General features: G+C 37.1%; 1 long non-coding RNA gene across 1 annotated transcript in view; it reads right to left on the minus strand.

Annotated features, from left to right (window-relative positions):
• The window catches only part of LOC145503532 (uncharacterized), a 77,093-nt gene that overhangs the window by 21,776 nt on the left and 28,904 nt on the right, over window positions 1-26,413 (minus strand). The window lies entirely within an intron of this gene.

Below are 26,413 nucleotides of genomic sequence, written 5' to 3' on the forward strand. Positions count from 1 at the left end.
GTACTGGCTAGATTAAGTAGTTAAAAACAAAATAATACATGTACTCAGTTTATACACTGAGCCCTAGATATATCTCAGAGAAAGAGATACATGTCAGTTTAAATTCAGCACAACTCAGCATCAAAAATAAAATTTTCTTGCATTTTTATTATTTTCAAGAATAAAATTATTCTTGCATTTAGAGTTTTTAAAGAATGTCTTATATCTTGTTTTACTCATAAAACATGTTTATGACATCAAATGGAAAACATCTGTTTTATGGGTGAGGTAACTGAAACAGGGGCTTCCCAGGTGGCTCAGTGGTAAAGAATCTGCCTGCCAGTGCAGGAGATGCAGACTCTAGCCTTGGATCAGTAAGATCCCCTGAAGAAGGAAGTAGCAACACACTCCAGTTTTCTTGCCTGGGACATCCCATGGACACAGGAGCCTGGTGGGCTACCTTCCGTGGGGTCACCAAGAGTTGTACATGACTTCGCAACCAAGCATGCACACACCTGAAACAAAGACCTCTGAATGGCTTTTTAAAAAATACACAATATATCAATGTCTGCAGAAGACTATATTCATTATGGTTCAGGTTGGAAAAATTTGGTAGCACTCCAAGCTCACAATCATATTTGCTCAGCCTGGGGCTGACATTCAAGGACTTGAGATAGTAAGAATTCTTCAAAGTTGAAGAGCCATTCATATGATATGAAGAACACTTACCAAGATACTAAAATACAAAACTAGCAAGAGGTGAAGTCATAAAAAAGCAATTTAAAAAAATGAAAATATAGTCATATGTACTGTATAATTTTGTGAATGCATAGACACATACATCAGACTAGAAATATAATCATAAAAATGTTAAGAGTGATTACCCCTGAGTGAGATAATGAGGGAATCTTAATTTTTGTCTTTTCTTTTTATGTGTTTTTTTCCATTTTTTTCTATACTGAAAATATATTAGTTTATATAAATAACTAATATAATTAAAAATAAAATGGGTGGTGACATGGAACAAAAAAGAATCCAATCCTTTGTCACATATGCCAATTCAGTGTCTTGCTTCATGCCTTTTTTTTTTTTATTGTTATCTTCAAAATTGGATCCTAATCCTTCAGAAAACCCCTAGAACAAGGAAAGTATGTCTATCCTTTGGTTATACTCTTTATCAAGTACAGGCTTTTCCTTGGTTCTCTATCCCCTTTGGCTTCATTAGAATTGACCAATGATTTTAATAGGAAAAAAATGTCCATTGATTCAGAGTAATTCCATGTTTTTCCATACCAAGGAAGATTAATAGGGATAATGGATTTGCAAACCATTTTCCAGGATTTTATGTTTTCTTTCTGGCTCAAAATTGCTACTATTGATAATAAAATCAAATTATGTGCACAAAAAGAGACATGCCAATAGTGTCATCTGAAAAACAAATAAACAAACAAACCAAAATGCCCTAGAAACATGTACTTAGAAAATGTAGAAGCCTCACTCTTCAATGATATTATAATTGTTAGTAAGGAAACCAGTCATTAATCAATTTTTTTTTTCTGAGCAGCCTTTCTTTAAAGATAAGTGTTAATACTCATCTGCTTTTCTATTTCCTGCTGTAAAACAATCTACTCAAAATATCTTTATCGCAAGATTTTTCAGGAAATGTGCAGTTTTTCTTGCAACAGTAGGAAGTGACATGAAGCAACAGAGAAATTACTACATATGCAGACAGAGCAGGTGGCTATTATGGAGACAGACATGAGCATTAACCTTCATTCCCATAATAGCTTCAGCTGAGCTAGCACTTTCTACATTGTGCAAGGTCTTTACATGTGTGATTCTTATGAATCATTCCAATTTGGAATGAGTGGGTGGTAGCTGTTCTCTTCATTTTATGTGCAGGAAAACTGTACAAACACCAGAAAACTACCCACCATTTCCAGTGTCATGTAAAAGTCAACTGAGATGGGTAAAGAAGCCCAATTCTTTACAGTGAATATACTTAGATTTCAAAGTTACCTTTTGAAAACAACAGCTTTAAAACGAGTGCATTTTTTAATATGTATATACCTTATATTTAAATGGAAGAAAAAATTCTATGTCTACATGCCTACCAAAAAAATAGAATTAATAATATCAGTTCCTTGATAGAAAATGTCAAGAGCTTAAACAAACATCTAAAAGGAGAACCTCCTTAGGTGTCAACACATACCAGAACTATTTAATGATGGGATGGCGACAAATACATCTCTATACCAAGTAGAAAGATATTCCTGTTTGGGATTTTTTTTTCCTTTTGTATTACATGCCACTAATAGGATCATAGAATGTGTAGGTTTGAGACATAGCATTAAGGACTAAAAATTCAAATTTCTGAACATCTTAAGGAAAATAAAGCCATATATATGGGGTTACATTCTTGAGTAAATATTCTTGACATTTTAATTAGTTTATGGGAATTCTTAGGGAAAATAAAAGGAAGAAATTTATCGCACTCAAATTGATGACAATAAGAACAAATTATAAATTTTTAAATCACCATAGAAATCAATATTTTGTCAAAATTTTAACAGTTGGTATCGTTTGCCTAGAGACTTCAAATACAAAACATCTCCAACATCAATTACCTTCTTTGCTAAAGCACTAAGGCTACTATCCTTTTGCCTTTTTCTCCCCCTCACTAATTCTGGTAGTTTCCAAAACTTCACTAACAAATAGGATGATCATTTGTTTTCATAGAAACCTCTGCATTTTGTGGTTTAGGGTTATCTTGGGGCTACCCTAGTGGCTCAGTAGTAAAGGCTCTCCTTGCCAAGCAGGAGATGCGAGTTCAATCTTTGGGTCGAGACAATCTCCCAGAGAAGATAATGGCAACCCTCTCCAGTGTTCTTGCTTGGAAAATCCCATGGACAGAGGAACCAGGCAGGCTACAGTCCACAGGGTCACAAAAAGAGTCAGACATGACTTCGTGACTAAAGGACAAAGTTTATCTTAAAATATTTATAAATGGCAGAGAAGGCAATGGCACCCCACTCCAGTACTCTTGCCTGGTAAATCCCACGGACAGAGGAACCTGGTAGGCTGCAGTCCATGGGGTCGCGAAGAGTCGGACACGACTGAGCGACTTCACTTTCACTTTTCACCTTCATGCACTGGAGAAGGAAATGGCAACCCACTCCAGTATTCTTGCCTGGAGAATCCCAGGGACGGGGGAGCCTAGTGGGCTGCTGTCTATGGGGTCGCACAGAGTCAGACACGACTGAAGCGACTTAGCAGCAGCAGCGGCAGCAGCATTTATAAATGGAATCTATAAATGTGTTTTTCTCCCCTTTTCCTGAACAAGTATACCCATTCTCTTGTACTAGACTTTTACTCCTCCCATTGCTGCTACATTTGGCATAACATCCATTCAAATGAAAACTCTAGGCTCAGACTAAGCAAAGGCTGCTACCATTTACTTACATTTTCTATATTTTGCTTCATGAAAACATTATTGTGACAGTTGCATTTAATCCTTGTATGTAGTTTTAATGTATAGACTAAAGCTTGAATTCTGTCTGATGATATTGGTTAACAGCTATGGTGTTTCAAAAACCTTTCTTCTGTTGAGGTACAAAGCATTTCAAAACTTTCTCTCTGGTACAGAAATAGAACCACAAATGGCAGTGGATGCCCCTTCTTTATCCCTACCAACAGAACCATCACCAAATTCAATAGGGGTAGAAATTTCCCTAAAATGCCTTCTTTATATTTTATGGCATCCAGCAACCTATGGGGTAATGCTCATTATCCTCATTCATTTCTGTGATGCCAGAAATTTCCATTTCCTTTAGCAATGAAAATCAGCCTTCCAGAAAGATGAAAAATAGGGATATTCTTTTATATTTTTTATTATTGAGGTTAAATTTGGTGCAAAATCTTTTACTTATTGAAAATGAGACTTGCGTGCATAATTTTCTGATCTTAGCCATGAGGAATTTCTTTGCTTATCTCCCAAGGCTCAAATATGTTAGGGTTTCTGTCTATTGGAAAATGTCAGATAAAACACTAAATTAAATGAGGTAAAGCTTTTTTTCTCCTTTTTACAAGGCTGCTTAAAGGAATCAGCTTAAATTAAAAAGAGCAATGTAAAGAAGATAAAATGTAAATGGTGACTGGTTTGACATGATGAATGTGTAGCTGATTCCAGGCTGCCTCATGAAAATGTCACAGTGCTGGGGAGATTTACCATTTTCTTCACTAAGCCAAATGCTATTGTTACTCATGTTCAGTGAAGGCCATCAAATGCCATTTACACAATATATAATAGATTTTTAAGATACATCCACAATAGTCACAGGTCTCAATCATGCTGTCAACTCTTGGAGTTTTGCACCAAGTTAGGAATGGCCAGCCCTGGATCATGACTGGCCTAGAAGTTAGTCAACTGAGACAAATGTAAAATATGACGGGGGATCAGAGGGAAGGGAGGACAAAAAGAAAAAAGAGTTTTGAAGCCTAACCCACTTAATACTTTAAGAAGAGAAGCATGTGAAATCTTGGAAGCATTTTCTCTTCCAAAACACAGGCCTAATGGTAAATGTCTGTGACCAGCATTTTTATTTTGACTTGAGCTACAGTTTTAGATTGATACGGTCAGTTAATTGCTCAGCTGTGCTCAATTACATTACATTTGAAACTACTAGGTTAAATATCATACAAGGGTGTTTAATCCTCCTCCAGGGAAATGGTATCTTACTAAATACACGATTGAGGCATCCGTAGTAAACAAATATAACTTTATATTTATATAAAGGAAGGGAAGAAAAAGTTTAAGCATCCCTTCATACTCCCCCATCTGCACATTATGTATTAGGAATCAGAAGGAAATTCACACCTCTAATTTGAATCACAAGCAGATTGCTTCAAGAAATGTGTCACATCACTGGCTTCAGGAAGAACTTTAAATTCTTGGAGCAAAATACAGCACTTCTGTGGGTTTCAAATATCGCATAACTGCATGTTAATTTCAAAGGGTTCAGAAGGAGGCTTTGCCAGCTTCATGTCACTAATCCCACAGTTGGATCATTGTCAGAGCTGGATTTTTTCATTTACAGTCCAGAGGGGCTAATTGACTCGAGGAAGAGTAGGTCAGGTTTTTTTTCTCAGTTCAGTCCCTGAGTTTGGGCCACCTGGGGATACAGGCATTACAGGGCCTCAAATACCCTCAAAGTTTCCATCTTTGAGATCAACAGTCTTGTGAAATAAATGCCCTTTATAAGCAAAGAAGAACAGTGGGGAAAAAAAAAAAATCCCAGGTAGAAGGAGAATAGCAATTTTGGCTTTCTCCTCTTTCCACACCTCACAGAACTCTCACTACTCCAGTCCTCCAACCCTGCCTTCATGAGTGCAGCCACAGTTTTAATCATTGCCTCAAACACTCTGGACCATTATCTTTTTTAATGGATCCCAAATTTTAGTGTGGCAAGCTACTCATTTAGAAAAGTCTCACTAGAATAAGCATTCCTTTCTTCTCCTTCACTTGCTTCTCCTCTTCCTTCTTTACTCCAATAAGCACAGACTTGGGTTGTGAAAGCTCTTCATTTTAGTCAGAAAGTAATTCGGTGGCTATAAGTTATCAGGCATAGTTTATTTGCTCCCCTTCCTAGAACCAATATTGTCTGAGTTACACTACAAGACTCTTTTTTTAAAATTTCAATTGCTTTCTTTTTCACAGAGCTATCTAGTGGTGGGGATGGAGTAGGAATGATGACCTTTCCAAGGGGGAGTGTTTAGTAAGTGTGGAGTGGAAGCTTGACCTTTCCCTTAGGGCATGAAAAAAACAATAGACCCATCTTACAGAAGATGGTATTACATTATCCTGCAGAAGAACAGGAGAGTAGTTAGCAGAGGAGTTCATCCAAAGAAAGAAGAAATAGATGGCAATATATAATTATGTTTTCCTCCCTCAAGAAGGTTTGCATGAGACATGAAATGAGCCTCAAACTAAATAGCTGGTGCATTAAGCAAACTATTAAGTGGAAGGGTCGGTATTTGAACATAGGATATCTGAGTCCCCAAATCCAGACTCTTTCTGGGGAACCATATTGCTTCACTCACAAAGTCAGTCAATCTCCAAATGAGATTTTCATTCATACACTCAACGAAAGTGATCAACTGCAATCCAGTCACTACATAAGAGCTGGGGAGTACAAATGATAAAACCAAGGTCCAGAGCCCAAGATTTTATATTCTAGTATAACTCATATACAACCATAGGAAGACTATATTTGATATCCAACTATCCTTACTGATATTCAGTTAATCAGGTCATAATTGTTAGATATTCACAGATCGAATCAAAGAATTTGAAGCAGTTAGATATCACAGCCTCCAAATGCTTTGACTAGAGGTTTTACATGCTTTTAAGAGTTTTGAAATCTCTCCTGCTTCCTCTTCCTCTTCTTCTCTTCTCAATCAATGAGATAGTAATTATTGCTATTGATGGTGTCTGAGTTGTTGTAGATAGTAATCTAGTAACCCTGGGAATTATGGTTAGCGTATTTAGAGCAATTACTTTGGAGATACTCAAAAACGAAAAGAAATTTATAAAATGACCTTGGGAAGAGCAGTGATAAAATTTTAACGAGGACAATGCCTAAGGCTGCATTTCAATGTCACTAAAAACACACAAATTATATGCAAATCTAAGAGTATGCCTCTGGAAAATCCTTGTAGAAGCCACATTTGTACATCATTTCAAAATGCTGAGTTTAGGCAGAGATGACACTTTTAGGAACTTAGTCTATTACAATCTATCCAAGTAGTTTTCTGCCATAGCATAATAGTCTGTGTGAACACTGAATTAGCTTTATGTTTATCAGCCTACTTAAATGTCAGTTACGTGCATAAATTATTAGACTAAATTATGACTGCAGACGTACTTTAAAAATCAAATTTTCTTCTGCTAAATCTAGAGTTATAAGGCCAACTGTGAAAATAAATAATGAATTATAAAAAGAAATTGGCAGACTCAAAACAAGTTAGGGAAATACCTTTTCGAAAATCTAGTTGTAAAACATCCAGTAAAATCAGTAGTTTCAGAACACTAAAACTAGGTAAAATTGTAAATATTAGATTCCATCTTCAGTTAATAAATCAATCCATCAAAAATCTACTGTGAAGAATTCAGAAGACATAAAATGGGTTCTCAGTCATTATCACATAGGAAAAATTTTCAGTGCACTTGAAGTGCATTCTGAGCTATGAGCACCTTAGTGCAATCTTCTTTTGGGAAAGAGAGAAATTCTTTGACTGTCCACAAAGTTAGGAAATCTTCACAGGTCAGACTGATCACAATCCACACTTTACAAAAATGAAAAGCCAAGAGAAGGATGTCCTGAGGGAGGGATAACAGGTGTGTGAACATTAATTAAACAGTAAAAACACAGAAGCAGACAGGATGGTTTCGACATTGTGAGATGCAGGAGGAAATTGGTAAGCCTGACACAGATGGTGCAGGATAAGTTGATCATATAAGTTAACATTGGATTCTTGAAGACTGAACCATGACCTTTCCCATTCCCCAAACAATGTCCTATTCAGAAGGGGATCTCAGCTCCACCATCCACCATAATTGGCAATATTACAAACTAACAAGCATGTTGTGGGTCTGCCTATGTTCCACAGTTTCATAGACCTAGCAGGTACTTGTGTGTGTATTGAGAGGTAAAATATAACTGTGGTGGAGAAGGAAGTAGATAAATAACAGCACTGTACTTTTGTATGAATGGAGTTCATAGTCATTTTTGCCAGTTTTATTTCCATGAATAAATATTTATAATTATCTATTCAGGATCTTAGTTGGAAAAAAGGACATTTTAATGATAAACATTTCAGCCACTATAAACCAATTTTACAGTAGAGAATTAAACTTCATGACTGAGCATGGACAAAAGTGCTTATGTCATCAAGAGAAAGGGTTGACTCTGCAAATTTGGCCAAATGTCACCTATTATATAAAACTCTATATGGTGATATGATGAATTTTTATTACAGATGCATAATAGAGCTGTAAATAGAGATATAAATTTGAGCATATTCAGAGTATATATAGCTGTTATAAAATTACCAAGGTAACAAGTATATCTAGAGAATATGAAAAGTGTGAGGGCTAAGCCAACGGCCTATCAATATTTAAAAGTCAGCACGATGATGAAGAAAAAATATGGAAAAAGACTGGAAAGGAAATACCAATTAGGTAAGCAAGAACTGAAGAAAAATTGTGTCTAGAAATGAAGACATGAATAACAATGTCACACCATGCTGAAAGTTAAAGTAAAACATGGTCTAATAGTTGCTAATTCAGTTGAACCAAGGGGAACTCCTTGGTGAACTCTACCAGAGCAATTCTCACAGAATGGTGAAGGCAAAATCCAGATTGAAATGACTTCAAGAGGAGAGAAATTGGAGACAGCGAGGTACAGGCATATAGGACCAAAGTGGAGATTTTAAATTCCGAAAAGATTACTGGGAAACAGCCATCTAGAGAGGTGGGAAGGGGAACTATGAAAAACTAAGGAAGGCCATCACCTGGTGCCCATTATCTCACAGTGCAAAAAAGTAAATAGGGTGCATTTTATAAGTTATAAAATAGTAATCTGGGAGAGTGACACGGTGAATGAACTATTAAATAAAAAAAGCACCCAGGGCCCTTTTAAGCTAGGGATCATGAAATGAAAGTTCAGGTGAGTCAGCATGTTTGAGTTTTATTCTTCAGACATGTTATGTTGTCCATATAGATGGAGTAGCAGCAGTAGTGATAAGAGATACATACTCTTATATATATAATGAGCCAGACTTCACAACGCATACCTCAGAGGGTTATTTAATTTAATTTCTACAACAACCCTACAAGGTAGTAACAGCTTTCAATTTACAACTTCCACTACTTTATAGATCAGGAAAGAGTTCACCATGAGTAAGTGGCAAAGCCAGAATCTGAATGTAGATGGTAGTTAAGACTTTGACTTCATAACCGCTCACTACAATGTCTCAGGCACTCTATTTCATTCTGTGAACAGCAACCTCACTACCTTTTCTAAGTCTGGTTAGAAAATATTCCCATTCCTTCTCATGCCCCAGCCCAAAGTTCTCCCTTGAGTTTCAGAACTAAATATTTTTTAGCCCACTTGCCCTTCCCCTTGGACAGTCAATCCAAAATCAACATGACCCAAGCAGCTCTTAATTTCTTCTCCCCAAGCCAGCTTCTTTTCTATCTTCCCCATCTTTCCATATTATAATTCAATAACTTTAAAAAAAATTCCAAAATATTTATGGATACCTATAGGAGTGAAAAATGTAAATGCAAAGTCAGTAGAGTAAAAATTATAATGGCCATTGAGGAATGGAGGATTCACAGAATATTAAGTAAAAAACTGCAAAATAATATACTTAACTATAAAGGAATATGTGTGAATTAAAATGATTATCTCATCAAATCAGACCATTTATGTTTCTTTTTGAAAATTACTATTTTGGTTAAATTATCACAGCTGAGGGGGGAAAAGACTTTCAACATAGACATAATATATGAGACCAAAAAAGTATATCTTTTCCATTTTTTTCATGACAGAAATTGGTCTTAAAGTGTTGCTAAAAAGTGATAATTCTCAAAAGATTCATGAAAAGACACTGGATTCCTTGCAGTTAGTATCACTAACTGTTTAACCTATTTCCCAAATATTTAAAAGTTTCTATTTTTCTTCTAAGTGCTCAGAAATGTGATAAATAATCATTGAGGATTTTTCTCTCTGACAATTACACAGCACTAACAAGAGCATAAGAAGAGAGAAACTGAAGGATTTCTTGCAGGTTTCTGAAAACAGCAACCTGTGATTTTCATTAAATAGTTCAAAGGCTTCCTGCTGATACAATCATTTTCTCTATCTACAACTCAGATTTTGTGTCTCCTAAAGAGGAGACCTGCTTAAAGATGCAAGTTTTGATTGAGTCAATATACAAAAGCATACCTTATTTAAACCTTAAGTAATTGCAAAAAATATTTTCATTCCAAATAAAGAATATGGCTTCATTAAGATCAACTATATCCCTTGATGAAAATGTAAATTTAAACTGGAAAGTCACGGAGACTTCTGTGAAACATAGTATCTTGCCTCACTGCATTCAACCAGGGGCAAAAAGGCTGTGAGATATGTCTATGTAAAGGTGCATTCACATGTCTATGAGAAGAAGTCATAGTTTTTGACATATTTTTTTTTTCTTATATGCTATGTTGTTAAGATCTCAAGAAGAAAGCCTCTCTGAACACTCTGCCCCAAAAAAGACCTTAAGCCTATGATCACTGTCATTTAAAAATTTAACAGATCTAACAAAAGTAAGACTTTTTGTATTTCTTAATAACATAATACTCTACATTATATATGATTGCAAATTGTTCTCATGCCATATCTGAAGGTCTAGAAGAAATAAGGAAGAGATGTAAAATATATATTATATATTGAGGGAGATGGTTCTGATTAGGGTATTAACTAGGGGGTCCTTGGTGAGATGAAGGTAATAAATGCATTGGTACAAGGGGCTATTTCAAATCCTAAAAGATAATGCTGTGAAAGTGCTACACTCAATATTCCAGCAAATCTGGAAAACTCAGCAGTGGCCACAGGACTCGAAAAGGTCAGTTTTCATTCCAATCCCAAAGAAAGGCAATGCCAAAGAATGTTCAAACTACTGCACAATTGCACTCATCTCACATGCTAGCAAAGTAATGCTCAAAATTCTCCAAGCCATGCTTCAACAGTACATGAACTGCAAATTTCCAGATGTTCAAACTGGATTTAGAAAAGGCAGAGGAACCAGAGATCAAATTGCCAACATCCAATGGATCATCAAAAAAGCAAGAGAGTTCCAGAAAAACATCTACTTTTGTTTTATTGAATACACCAAATCCTTTGTGTGGATCACAACAAACTAGAAATTTTTTCAAGAGATGGGAATACCAGACCACATGACCTGCTTCCTGAGAAATCTCTATGCAGGTCAAGAAGCAACAGTTAGAACTGGACATGGAACAACAGACTGGTTCCAAATTGGGAAAGGAGTATGTCAAGCCTGTATACCGTCACTGTGCTTATTTAACTTGTATGCAGAATACATCATGCAAAATGCCAGGCTGGATGAAGCACAAGCTGGAATCAAGATTGCCAGGAGAAATATCAATAACCTTAGATATGCAGATGACACCACCCTAATGGAAGAAAGAGAAGAACTAAAGAGTCTCTTGATGAAAGTGAAAGAGGATAGTGAAAAAGTTGGCTTAAAACTCAACATTGAGAAAACTAAGATCATGGCATCCAGTCCTATCACTTCATGACAAATAGATGGGGAATCAATGGAAACAGTGACAGACTATCTTTTTGGGCTCCAAAATCAATGCAGATGGTGACTGCAGCCATGAAGTTAAAAGACATTTGCTCCTTGGAAGAAAAGTTATGACCAACCTAGACAGCATATTAAAAAGCAGAGACATTACTTTACCAACGAAGGTCCATCTAGTCAAAGCTATGGTTTTTCAAGTAGTCATGTACGAATGTGAGACTTGGACTATAAAGAAAGCTGAATGTTGAAGAATCGATGCTTTTGAACTGTGGTGTTGGAGAAGACTCTTGAGAGTCCCTTGGACTGCAAGGAGATCCAACCAGTCCATCCTAAAGGAAATCAGTCCTGAATATTCATTGGAAGAACTGATGTTGAAGCTGGAACTCCAATACTTTGGCCACCTGATGCGAAGAACCGACTCGTTAGCATCAGGATGCTGGGAAAGATTGAAGATGGGAGGAGAAGGGGATGACACAGAATGAGATGGTTGGGTGGCATCACCAACTCAATGGACATGAGTTTGAGTAGGTTCCAGGAGTTGGTGATAGACAGGGAGGCCTGGTGTACTGCAGTCCATGCGGTCGCAAAGAGTTGGACATGACTGAACTGAACTGACAAGGGGCTATGGAAAGGGAAGATGAATGGAGTTTTTCTGTTTAGGGTATTACAAGAGTGAAATCAAGATGGTGGTCAGAATGAGTCCTGATCTGGAGGCTCTTGGGAAATGTTTTACCTCCAAGCTCGTTCTTGTTAAATTTATTGTATTATTCTTTCTACTTCAGTTTCTATTTACTTTTCTTCAAGTTCATGGCTTCCTTCCTTGGCTGTATCAAGTCTACTAATGAGCATATCAGAGGAATCTTGTGTGTCTGAAATCATGATTATTATGGCTAATAAGCTGGCATTTCCTTTTATCTGTCATAGTTTCTATCCTTTGCTTAATCTCCTATTTGCTTGTACACTTCACAACTAGATTCTTTAGCAAAGTAATCACAATCATTTCAAGGTTCCTGTGTATAAATTCAACATCTGGGTCATCTCTGAGTCTGGTTCTGTTTACTGCTTTTCAATTGACGATGGGTTGCTTTTTCCTTCCTTTTTATGTATTATCATTTCTGGAATATCAGCTGTCTTATGTAAAACAGGAGGGACTGAGATAAACTGTGTTTATACCTGGAAATGGATATGTGTCTTTGTCAGGCCATCAGTGTGTGGGATTGAGTCAATCTAGTCAAAAAGGACATTTGGTTTTCTTGTTAACATGGTTATCAACAGTGTACCACAGACCTCAAATTCCTCTAGCATTGACTGCCGTTGCTCTGTGGTTAGAATTGAGGCTCAGTTGTTGGAAGGTTTTCTCCCTATTCAATTATCCCCTCTTTCTTGCAGCCCAGGAGAACTTCTCTTCATGCATTTTTTCTTTCCCCAGAGTCTGCTGTTACTTCTACTTTGTCTTAGGCTCATGTTGTGAGTACAGGTTTTTTGTTGTTCTAGTTCCACCCAAGTCTAAGGGTTGCCCATATGCCTAAGTCTTAGTGGGGAGACTTTCTCCATCTTTCTGCTCCTCATACCTTTGGCAGACAAATCGTGCCTTAGCTGTGATAGGTCTTAGATGTGAGTTTCTAGCCCACCACAGATAGTTATCTAATCTTTATATGGTGTCTTTGTAGGCTCTTAGGCTCAAGGAAGTTTCTTGCTCCTCCCTCCAGTGGTAAAAACATATTTTTCTAATCTTAAAATGCACCTGGGAAGCTTTGCATCTATCTTGTACAGCTCATCGCCAATTTTGAAAAGAGGAAAAGAGGACTCATTCCTACTCTCAGAGCAACTTCTTTTCCTTAAGAGATAAGAGCTTGAAAATGTAGGCATGTCTTTGTGCCAATCTCAGCAACCATCACCTGCCCCACTGAACGGAGGCCTCACTAGTCTTCTGCTCAGTCCTTTCTTCCTCCAACCTGAGACCTGAGGCCCCACCTCGCTCCTGACAATGGCTTATGGGAGAAAGCTTACAAGTGAGTGTGAGCTCCCCTTGTTTGTGTGTGTGTGTGTGTGCACTCACACTTGTGTGTGTGCTCAGTGGTCTTCTACTCTCTGTGGACCCATAGACTGTAGCCCACCAGGCTCCTCTGTCCATGGAATTTTCCAGGCAAGAATTCTGGAGTGGGGTGCCATTTCCTACTTCAAGGGATGTTCTTGACCCAAGGATCAAACCCATATCTCTTGGGTCTCTGCATTGGCAGACGAGTTATTTATCAGTAGTGCTAACTGGAAGCCCTAGTTTCTGTGGTCCCCAGCTGTTTTAGTCCATGATTGGCCTTTGCTTTTGTTAAAGTTTTGTTAAAATTTAACTGATTCTGGACAGAGCCTCTTTTTTTCTGTGTTCTGCTGGTCTGTGTTGCAGTGTCCACATCACTTTAGGGAAGCTTGGGCCACTTTGGAATTCACTTCGAGGTTGCTTTGCAACCTCAGTTCTCTGGTGATGGTTTCCAAGTAATGACTTGGATGAAAATTTACTAGGCTTTTACTCATTTTTGAGATGGGAGCAATACCCTTTGTGGCTTTCTATAGCTTAGGAAAACAAAATTCCTTGCACATCAGTTTTAAAATTTTGAATGTGAATTCTTTTAGTTGAGACACACTGTAATTCTCCCATTCTCACTTATCTTTACAAGATTTATGAATTAACCTTAGGACCTGTCCTTTGTTTCATGGTAATTAGAGACATTTGAATTTGCAAAAACCTTTTATAGTTCAGTATTGTAGGAAATCTAAGTTTTTCAGAGACTCAAAATACCTAAAATCTTAGAGATTTTAAAGACAATTATTCATTTGAAATGGTGAATATATAATCTTTAACTATTAAAATTTATCTTTCAAATTTCTAAAGGGATCTTCTATATTAATTTTTTCTCTGCATATTAACTGTATTTTATATATTCAAACACAATAGACAAAAGGTTAGCACTTTCAAAAATAGTATTTATAAAAAGAGGTCCTAGATTATAACCGCAAGGGCAAATATAAAAATCATGACTCATTGATTTTCAACTTGAGTTTTTGTATTTCTTTAACAACAAAAAAAAGTTGTAAATAAAGTAGAAGCAAAGAACCAAATAAGGACAAATGTGTTTGTGTATCAACTTATCATTCAGGTATAGCTGATTGATTAGAACCTAAAAGTGTACAGTTGCTATAAAACTGTGTGCCTAGCACTAGCTGTCTCATCAAGCTGTCCATTTTCCAACTCTTAAGAACAAAGCCATCTAAGTTGCTGACCTCATTTGCTTAGACCAGGATGAAAAGGAGAAAAAAAATATAGAGCCTTTAACTTCATAAACTATTTAGAAAGTGCCTAGCTTCCTTGAAATTCAAATTGGCTAAGATCAATAAAATAATAAAACTATAAAAGCAGAGCAAGTTCAGTTTTCTGGCCTATGCCCCTACCCTCAGGCAGCAGATATCCAAATATTCTAACCAAAAATCTATCTGTGCTATAGTTAATGTTCTTTAAGGGAGCGATTCTGTAATAGATTTTAGGGTTAAATTTTTGTAATAGATTTTAGGGTTGAATTTTTCACAGGCTTAGGAGGTTACATTTGAGCCTCATAATTTGGTGGAAGATGCGGAAAAATGAACTGTACCATTTTGTGTAAAACATTATGGTCAGGAGTAAGAGCATTTGGCCTGCATTTAGGACAATTTATAAATATTCACTAGCATGCAAACACTGCAGCAAAACTGACTTGTTTTCTTTCCTATGCTTGGCACAAAAATAAGTGTGTCTGTTACCTATTGCCACAGTGAAAAATACCCTTAAACTCAGATAACAATTAATTTGGCTCATCTAGTTCGGCCTTGGCTTCCGGCTCTGGTCCAGGCTGTTTAGGTAACTGGGCAGTGTATACCTGATGCTTGCACTAATGATGAATCATTGTGGTACAAAAGACAAGTCAGGTATTGCTATAATAATACTGCATAAGGAAACTCCTAAAATCTCAGTGGTGTAAAATATAAGCATCCCGCCACCCCCACCTCCATTCAATGTGTGGGCAGCTATGACTTAGGCTGGACTTAGTTTAAGTTTAGGGTTTGGGTTCAAATCCATTTTATACACCTCCATAGGGTCCTTGAATAAGCACTACCTGCAGCATGTTCTTCTCAAGGCAAATCTGGAAAAAGAGCCACACTGATGCTTACTTAGGCACATTGAAACTGTTCACATCATGCCATTTGGATAACTATAATCAAAGCAACACAGCCAAACTAAATTCAATGAAGTAAGGCAGTAGGCTCTGCCTCAAAGAGGATGCTAATGTAAGAGAATAGTTACTGTACAACATGCCAGTATATTAGTGTAGGCATCCACATGTTGTTGAAGATGTAATAATCACGATACATAACAAATGCATTCATTGATCATTTGTTCAACCAACTACCAGGCTAAGACATATGTCATTTAATTTGACCCTCAGAAGACCCCTTTGAAAACATACTACAATTATCCACATTTACAGATAAGAAAACTAAGACAAAGTGGGTGTGAGTCATTTCCCAATTACATGCAGGTTCTATGTGTCCACAATGGTATCTGAACCCAGGTGGTCTCACTCTAGAACATGGCCTGCAAACCACTGTGATAATGACATTGTGTTGATTGAGTCATCCCACAACTAGACTGAGCAATCAAACTTTCTGACTGGTTGACACTATCACTCTTTATTAAGTGATATGTTTTCTGGGTTGTAGACAGATGTTGAACACACAGATTCACAATGCTTTTAGTGTTCAGGGAAATCCCTGCACTCCCTGTAATCAAGCCTTTCAAGCTTCCTGTCCATTTATACTGGGGTTTTGCCTTCCAGCCTTTCTTCAGATTGTTTGTCAACTGGCTGATACCTAAATAGCCATGTGTCAGTTTATAATCTGCTTGATCTCCTATGTCTCATGTTTATCACCTGCAAGAGTTAACATGTGCAGTTCAATGAAGTATTTCTGAGCCCTCCTAGGAGCATCAGCATATCCACAGTATCACAGCAGTGGAGCAAGAGGAGGGAAAGATCCTGAAGAAGGCACGAAATGCAGACCACAGAAGAGCAGAGGCACCAGAGAGGTAATTTTTCCTATACTAGAAAAGAAAAAAGTGAAATTCAGAGAAGCTGGTTAGTTCATTAAAGGTTGCTCAAATGACAAGCTGCACAGTCAACTCTCAGTTCAGTGTTTATATGATTCCTAAAATGATCTTACCTACTACTCAGGACTGCCTTCCATAACTAGCCAGAATTTAATATGAGTCTAACAAAACTCACTTCCAACTATGCTCCTACACTCTAGATTAGAGTCACAGAGAACTTCCCCAAGTCTATTTTCTCCCTACAGAAAAGCATCTTGAACACTCTCCCCATTAATCTCCCTAATTCATTATTTACATCACAAGTTAACAAATCTAAATTCTTCCTTCTGACTTTCAAGCTCCTGATTAACTAATTATTAATACACCTGTCCTAAACTGATAGCCATAAAGGCAGTATGAATCACAAATGCCATTCTACCCTGTGGACCACAGGTAGTATTTCTCATTCAACAACACTGACAGATCATAATTTATTCTCACATGAATATGTTCTGAAGTCCATCAAAAAGTGAATCTTTCTGATCTACTTTTCCTGCATGATGAAATCCAATTAAATGACACTCAAACATCAGCCCACAGCACCAAGATAGTGTGTATGTTAAGTCGCTTCAGTCATGTCCGATTCTTTGCAACCCTCTGGCCTGTAGCCCACCAGCCTTTTCTGTCCATGGGACTTTCCAGACAAGAATACTTGGAGTGGGTTGCCATGCCCTCCTCCAGGGGATCTTCCTGACCCAGGGATTGAACCTGCGTCTCCTGAGACTCCTGCACTTCAGGCAGATTCTTTACAGCTGAGCCACCAGGGAAGCCAAGATAGTGCTATATTGAGTCTTATTTTTCTTTCTTTTGCCTTAATCAGTCACATATATCAAAAAGCTATCCTTTATATACAAAGATGGGTCAATATTCTTATAAAGAATTTAGTAGAGGAAACTACATTCTCACTCTCTTTCTCTACATCCATAGAAATAAAACAGGAAAATAATCATAAAGAGGGAATCATAATGTGGTAGATATGACTTGAATCTAAATGTCAAAGGATATGAGTTCTGCCAATAAAAAAATAACTCTGTGATTTGAGAAAACTAACTCCATCATTTTCTTGGATCTCCTAGCAACTCCACTAGCTTACAACTATCTCATTGTGGTTTGCTCTCTGCCCCCAAATCTATTCAACTGTTTCCTTTCTTAGTAAATGGTATAATCACCACCCATTGCCTAAACTAGAAACTTAGGAATCAGTCACCTCCTCTTGCTTTCCTACCAACTCGGTGAGATACTAAATCTTATCTGGCTTACTCATAAATATATTTAAAATATGTCCTCCTCTTTCTACATCAGCTGCCATCACCAGGTTCAACTCTTAAAGCTCTGGGCACAACCTTTTAACTCCTTTCTCTACACCCCTTCTTGTTCCCATTCAGTCCACTCTCCACAAAACAGACAGAGTACTATTCTGTTTGCAAAATGTTGCCTTAATCATGTCCCTCTTCTTCTTGAAACCCTTCAATGGCTTCCCATTGCCTGAAGATGCAGAATAAAATTTATAACCTGAGCTACAGGCTCTGTATAGCCTAGTTTCTATCTTTACCCCTCCTAGTCTCCACTCGTAAGTCCCCTTCCACTGTTGTCTCTATAGCTACACCAGCCTTCTTTCATTTTCTTTTATGTGATCTCTTTTGCTTTAGGACATTTGTATATGTTCCCTGTGTTTGGCACTGTTCTGGTCTTCCACCCTTCACTTACTATGTGGTGCTAAACCTGTTCATTTTTCAGTTCTCAATATAAGGTCATGATGATAGGAAAGGTTTTTTTTTTATTTTTTTCATACCCCAGATTAGAAAAGATATAGGATATTAAATTATATCTACAAATTATGCAATACTCTTTTCAAAAGGTGGAGCCTAATTATACTTCTTCCCCCTTGAGTGTGGGCTGTACTTAGTGACTCATTTCTCACAAATAGAATGTGGTGGAAATGACATTATGAGTAATGAGCAAGTTATGAGACTAGGTCATAAAAAGGTACTGTGGCTTCTCTTACTGCTCTTTCTTTTGGATCATTCATTCTAAGCAAAGTCAGAAGCCATATCATGAGAATATTCGAGCAGCCTTATGGAGAAGTCAATGTGGTAAGGAACTGAGCCCTCTTGCCATAAACCATGTGAGTAATTCATCTTTAAAGTAGATCCTTCAGTCCCTGAACCTCCCTTAACAACCTCCCTAGTCAGCATAAGTCTGCAGCCTCGTGAGACACCCTGAGCCAGTGCCAACCAGCTGGGCCAATCTCAGATTTCACTGTGTCTGGGTGCTCAGTCACTCAGTTGTATGTGTGACTCTTTGCGACTTCATGGACTCTAGCCCACCAGGCTCCTCTGTCCATGGAATTTTCCAGGCAAGAATACTGGAGTGGGTTGCCATTTCCTACTCTAGGGTATTTACCACTGTGCCACCTGGGAAGCCTGAAGATTTCACTGTAAGATAATAAATACTTGTGTTTTAAGTTGATAAATTTTGGAGTAATTTATTCTGCTGCATAGATAATTATCACAGCATGTGTGTCATCAGGCATATTCAAAATATGTTCATAATATTTATACATTATAACTACATTATTTCATAATAATATTTAAAAAATGGCACCTATGATTGATAGCAACTGCACAAAGGTAAAGACTATATATATTTTTTTGCTTATAATTTTATCCCTCTTCACTCCTCTCCAAAACAGAGCCTATAGTACACAAAAATATTTCTTAACAGTATTCATCCATCTGAATTAATATGTATGCTAATGCTACAGAGACAGAACCTTCTGGTTATTTAATGAGTGCTATTTAAGTGATTGATTTATTCATTATGCAAAATTAGAAAAATAGATATCCTTATGGCAGAATGATTAAAATTTCTCTTTTAATGGTGCCTTCTGGATATGAGATAAACCAGTACATCCCTACAAATGTCTGAGAAATGATCCTCTCAGCAACAAATAGAACCCTCAAAATCAACTCAGAGTTTTGGAGAAGAATTATATTTAGAGTAACAAAGCATGTAAGGAATAAGTAGTTGCTATAAAATGCAGTGTGAAATGTGCTATTTAAAGTAACATTTTGGGGTGTTTGGTCATTCAATCATTGACTCAACAAATTCATTTTTTAAAAACAGTCTCTAGCTGTTGCATTCTATTATCAATAAATTTGAAAATTCTGTAATGTATTTTGAAGATAGAAAGTCAGTCTGAGACATTACAACTCTTTTCCATTAACTAGAACTAACATGATCTAACTACATTTTTTTGTTATATTTGTGACTGTCTTTATAAATTTTCTAATAGTAATTTTCTTTCCAGGATGTTGGAGCTCCTAATATTGAAATATTAATTCCAATTATCATCCTTGCTGTTAATATCATTACTTGACCTCTTCCAAAACATTGCTCTACATATAGGAATTTTGGCACCTAGGTTCACTGTATTTCTCTCATTCTCATTCACTCTCATCACTCAAGGTTAGCTTAAAGCCCCTTTGTTCATTCATATATTCAATAAATATTTATTGCACCTCTATTTTGTGTCATAGTACAGAATTTAAAACTATGATTACATCACTGACCAGATTCTAATCTGGTGAGTGAAATGGTCCTTGAACAAGTAAGTATTTTATTGCAACTCTGATAGGCATAGCTTACCAAGGAGAATCAGATTCTGTAGGATATATATAGGAGAAAATGGGAAAGGAGTACATCAAAGTTGTATATTGTCACCTTGTTTATTTAACTTTTATGCAGAGCACATCATGCAGAATTCCAGGATGGATGAATCACAAGCTGGAATCAAGATTGCCAGGAGAAATATCAATAACCTCAAATATGCAGATGATGCCTTCCTAATGGCAGAAAATGAAAAGAAACTAAACAGCCTCTTGATGAAGGTCAAATAGGAGAGTGAAAAAGCTGGCTTAAAGCTCAACATTCAAAAAACGAAGATCATGGCACCCAGCCCAATCATTTCATGGCAAACAGATGGGGAAAAAATGCAAACAGTGACAGACTTTATTTTCTGGGCTCCAAAATCACTGCAGACAGTGAGTGCAGCCATGGAATTAAGACACTTGCTCCTTGGAAGAAAAGCTATGACGAACTTAGACAGTGTATTAAAAAGCAGACATTACTTTGACAGCAAATGTCTGTATAGTCAAACCTATTGTTTTGCTAGTAGTCATGTATGGATGTGAGAGCTGGACCATAGGGAAGGCTTAGCACCAAAGAATTGACGCTTTCAAACAGCAGTGCTGGAGAAGACTCCTGAGAGTCCCTTGGACTACAAAGAGATTAAACCCTGAATATTCACTGGAAGGACTGATGCTGAAGCTCTGATACTTTGGTCACCTTATGCATAGAGCCAATTCACTGGAAAAGACCCTGATGCTGGGAAAGATTGAGGGCAGGAGGAGAAGGGGGTGACAGAGGATGAGACAGTTGGATGGCATCATTCACTCTATGGACATGGGTTTGAGCACACTCTGGGAGATAGTGAAGGACAGAAAAGCCTGGCGTGCTGCAGTGCAAGAGGTTGCAGAGTTGAACACAACTAAATGACTGAACAACAACAACAATGCTAGAAGAGCAGTGCCAAAGAATGTTCAAACTACAGATAATTGTGCTCATTTCACATGCTAGTAAGGTTATGCTCAAAATCCTTTAAGCTAGGCTTCAGCAGTATGTGAACTGAGAACTTCCAGATGTACAAACTGGGTTTAGAAAAGGCAGAGGAATCAGAGATCAAATTGCCAACATTCACTGGATCATAGAGAAAGCAAGGGAATTCCAGAAAAATATCTACTTCTGCTTCATTGACTACGCTATAAAGCCTTTGACTGTGTGGATCAAAACAAAGCATGGAAAATTCTTTTTTTTTTTTTTTTTTAAATTTATTTATTTTAGTTGGGGGCTAATTACTTTACAATATTGTAATAGTTTTTGCCATACATTGACATGAATCAGCCATGGGTTTACATGTGTTCCCCTTCCTGGACCCCCCACCCACCTCCCTCCCCATCCCATCCCTCTGGGTCATCCCATTGCCCCAGCCCTGAGCCCTTGTCTCATGCATCGAACATGGAATGGTGTTCTGTTTCACATATGATAATATACATGTTTCAATGCTATTCTCCCAGAATGTCCCACCCTCACCTTCTCCCTCAGAGTCCATAAAATTGTTCTATGCATCTGTGTCTCTTATTCTGTCTCGCATATAGGGTTATCGTTACCATCTTTCAAATTCCATATATATGCATTAGTATACTGTATTGTTGTTTTTCTTTCTGGCTTACTTCACTCTGTATAATGGGCTCCAGTTTCATCCATCTCAGTAGAACCGATTCAAATGTATTTTTTTTAATGGCTGAGTAATATTCCATTGTGTATATGTACCACAGCTTCCTTATCCATTCGTCTGCTGATGGACATCTAGGTTGCTTCCATGTCCTGGCTATTGTAAACAGTGCTGCGATGAACATTGGGGTACACGCATCTCTTTCAATTCTGGTTTCCTCGGTGTATATGCCCAGCTGTGGGATTGCTGGGTCATATGGCAGTTCTATTCCCAGTTTTTTAAGGAATCGCCACACTGTTCTCCATAGTGGCTGTACTAGTTTGCATTCCCACCAACAGTGTAAGAGGGTTCCCTTTTCTCCACACCCTCTCCAGCATTTATTGCTTGTAGACTTTTGGATAGCAGCCATTCTGACTGGTGTGAAATGATACCTCATTGTGGTTTTGATTTGCATTTCTCTAATAATGAGTGATGTTGAGCATCTTTTCATGTGTTTGTTAGCCATCTGTATCTCTTCTTTGGAGAAATGTCTGTTTAGTTCTTTGGCCCATTTTTTGATTGGGTCGTTTATTTTTCTGGAATTCAGCTGCAGAAGTTGCTTGTATATTTTTGAGATTAATTATTTGTCTGTTGCTTCGTTTGCTATTATTTTCTCCCATTCTGAAGGCTGTCTTTTCACCTTGCTTATAGTTTCCATATGGACATATGGACACCTTATCTTCAACAAAGGAGGCAAGAATATACAATGGAGAAAAGACAATCTCTTTAACAAGTGGTGCTGGGAAAACTGGTCAACCACTTGTAAAAGAATGAAACTAGAACACTTCCTAACACCATACACAAAAATAAACTCAAAATGGATTAAAGATCTAAACGTAAGACCAGAAACTATAAAACTCCTAGAGGAAAACATAGGCAAAACACTCTCCGACATAAATCACAGCAGGATCCTCCATGACCCACCTCCCAGAATATTGGAAATAAAAGAAAAAATAAACAAATGGGACCTAATTAAAATTAAAAGCTTTTGCACAACAAAGGAAAATTCTTAAAAGATGGGAATAAGAGACCACCTTACTTGCTTCCTAAGAAACTGTATGCAGGTCAAGATGCAACAGAAACAGACATGCAACAACTGACTGGTTAAAAATTGGGAAAGGAGTACATCCAGGCTGTATATTGTCACCCTGCTTATTTAACTTATATGCAGAGTACATCATGCAAAATACTGGGCTGGATGCATCACAAGCTGGAATCAAGATTGCCAGAAGAAATATCAACAACCTCAGATACGGAGATAGTGAAGGACCCATGCTACAGTCCACAGGGTTGAAAAGAGTGAGACATGACTTAACGACTGAACAGTATCTTCATCATCCTAGAATGTTGGTTAGGGCAAAATATAAAAATGGATATAATGAATACTGGCATAAAGATGAAAGTTTAAAAAAGGTTTCTCAATCTCAGCACCATTTATATTTTGAGGTTATCTTTTATCTCTGGTTGTGGATTGTGGAATATTTAGCAGTATTCTTGGCCTCTACCTGTTAAATGCCATTAGAATCCTTTCTTGTAGTGACCAAAATTGCCAGATGCCCTCTCGTGTAGTGCTGTCACGTTCAGCGAATAAGCACACAAGAAACGCAGCTGAATTTTAATTTCATATAAACAACAATTATTTTTAATATAAATATGTCACACATATTTCATGGAGCATACTTATGCTTTAAAAGTTATTTGCTTATTTGATACTCAAATTTAACCACATGTTCTGTATTTTATTTGCCAGTCCTACTTGGGGGATTAGTTGAGAACTAAGTTGAGAACCACTGCTTTAAGAACTTATTGATGAGTCTGTAGACCTTCAGCCTTATGGACCACTGATCTATTAAACATCTCTAATTTTATATTTTGTTCACTTTATCATCTCAAGGTATTCTTATTGCTCTCAGGGAGCTTAAAGACTATGAATAAACTGAGATTCTTAATAGACTCAATAGTATAGTATCATCTCTTTTTTTTTGCCTTCTTTTCTCTCTAAAATGAAACAATTCTTCTAAATTACAACCAGTTTGAAATTCTTATTAAACTTCTCTCTTTAGGTGAACTCATTCATAAAAAAAAATTAAAATACTAATGATTCACAAATATCCATCGCCTACCTCCTAAATTCCAGATTGAAACTACAACTGACCACTAACTAGCCTATCTCACTGGGATCTTAAATTCAAAGTGACTTAAGTGAACTAAGTGACCTAAACTCCACACCTTGGATCTTAATCAACTACAAATTCCATATTTGCTAACTTAATTACAGGGATCATTACCTTTATTGATAGGCAAAGCTTCTAAAAGCTTTAAACAGTTATTTAAAATTTTTCTTCTCCCTCCTTCTACTTACAGTGAATAGATAGAATAGATAGAATAGATATAGTGATAGATAGAATTCTAAGATGAACCCATGATTATTCTGAGAAATGGGATACTCCCTGGCATATCAATTAACAAAGGACATCATAATCATCAGCGATTGCAGCCGCTGCCAATGGTGAACGGGTATGTGCTGAGGGAACGCAAGGAGGAAGAGAATACCTGCCACCTAGCAGCCATCAGACTGCAGCCACTCCCAATGGTGAGCCCTGAGGAAACAGGATATGAAAACACAGGATAATGGCCCCAGGTACATATCAAAGGGATGATTTCTTTGAGCCCATTGAACCCAGACTTTCACATCTTCCCATACATAGACAAGCACTAAACTCTTTAACTTGAAATATCTGGTTTTCCTTTAATTACAGTACTCATTTGATGTTCAGACTATCTACTCTTTGTTGAAAAAAGTCTACATAACTTGGTCTCCCCCTTACCCCGCTGTTTAACTCTTTTCAACAATTATCTAAGGGTTACTTGAAAAGCTGCCTCCTAGGCTTGAAGTCTTACAAATTTCCACTGAATAAAACATAACTCCTAACTTTTAAGTTGTGAATATTTTTTAAGTCAACAACTGTCCCTGGTATACACATACATTTCTCAATTATTCAATCAAACCCAAATCTAGGTACTGCTATGAAGGAATTTTATAGCTATGATAATGTAGCAAATCTGCTAACCTTAAAATAGGGAGATTATCCAAATCTGGTGAGTTCATAAAAGGAATGACCAGTTCTTGAAATAAAGATTCAAAGTGAGCGAGATTTAACATGAGGGAGATTCTTCACTGCTGGGTTTGGAATGGATGGGCCTATGAAGCAAGGAATTTCATCAGTGTCTAAAAGTTGAGAACAGTTTTTGGCTGACTGAAGCAAGGAAATAGGGACCTCAGGAATCTCAGTTCTACAACCCCAAAGAACTAAATTCTCCCACAGGCTCTCTAAAGGTCCAGATGAGAAAGCAACCAGGTCTTGAAATTGGCTTGTAGATTCCGAGCAGAGGACCTAGATAAGCCGTATCTCTACTTCTGACATACGGAACTGTGAACTAGTAAATGGGGATTATTTTAAATTGTGAACTTTGCGGTAATTTGTCACACAGCAATAGAAAACCAATACAGGCTATTTTTGAGAGGGGTATTATTTTTGCTAGTACTGGCACCACAATGTGTCTCCACAGGGTATGTGTGAATCTTCCTCTTTTTTCATTACCACTGCAACAAATTATTAAAGAACTTATCTCTGACATGATGATTGAAAATCTAGAATGGCCTTTCTATAACATTCTGTCCTATGAAAATATCTGCTCATATTACATTGATCCTAGATAATTGTAGGAAGTTTAGTCCTTCTTCCTTTGTCTCAAAACTTTTAAATCATTTTATATCACTTTATGATAAGATATGGCATTTATCTCAATGATCTTATAGCACAACCCATTGTATGCACCCACTCCTACACTAATCTCTCAACACCTTGAGGTTAGAGATGTGTACTTGGGGGTGGCCCCCAATAATGAATAAATGTTTTAACCATGGGCTTCCTAGTGCCTCACATTCCACACCATAGTCTTGTTCAATATATCCAGTTCAATATGATGAAATGAACACAGAACTTGGAGTTGTGCCTTCTTAAATGGCTGACTCATCTACTTAGCATAAGTTTTGTGATCTAGAGTTGGCTGCTTTGGCCATCATGATCTTATTTTCCTCCTCTCTAGTTAGGAAAGATAAATAATATGAGATAATTTAAAGGAAATACTTTTGAAAAAAATGAACTAATCAGATTAGATATTACTTACAAGAAAAATAAGTCTTTTGTCACTTTAAGCCTATTGTTTGGTTTTTTTAAGAGGACTGATAAAAGCTGCTGGGCCTCATTAGCAGAGCTGGGGTAAGGTTCAATAGAGGAAGATTAGCAACAATACAATAGAAATAATTCGAAGAGCTAGATGCAGTGCTATCTGGTGATATCGCAATTTTAAAAGTCATGTGTCACTCAAAATTTCGTGATGCTTCCATTTCCTACCACTGTAAATTTCACCTAGGCAGTCTGCACTCAGAATATTTGCTACTGACAAATTTGCATCATGATTATTAAGACATTAGCTAGCCAGCCCATTCTTTGGACAAAAATATAATCTGAGTCTATCATATATAGTTGAAA

Source organism: Giraffa tippelskirchi, chromosome 4 (genome assembly GCF_054371585.1).
Source record: "Giraffa tippelskirchi isolate mGirTip1 chromosome 4, T2T-mGirTip1v1.2.pri, whole genome shotgun sequence".
In the NCBI taxonomy this organism is placed as follows: Eukaryota; Metazoa; Chordata; class Mammalia; order Artiodactyla; family Giraffidae; genus Giraffa; species Giraffa tippelskirchi.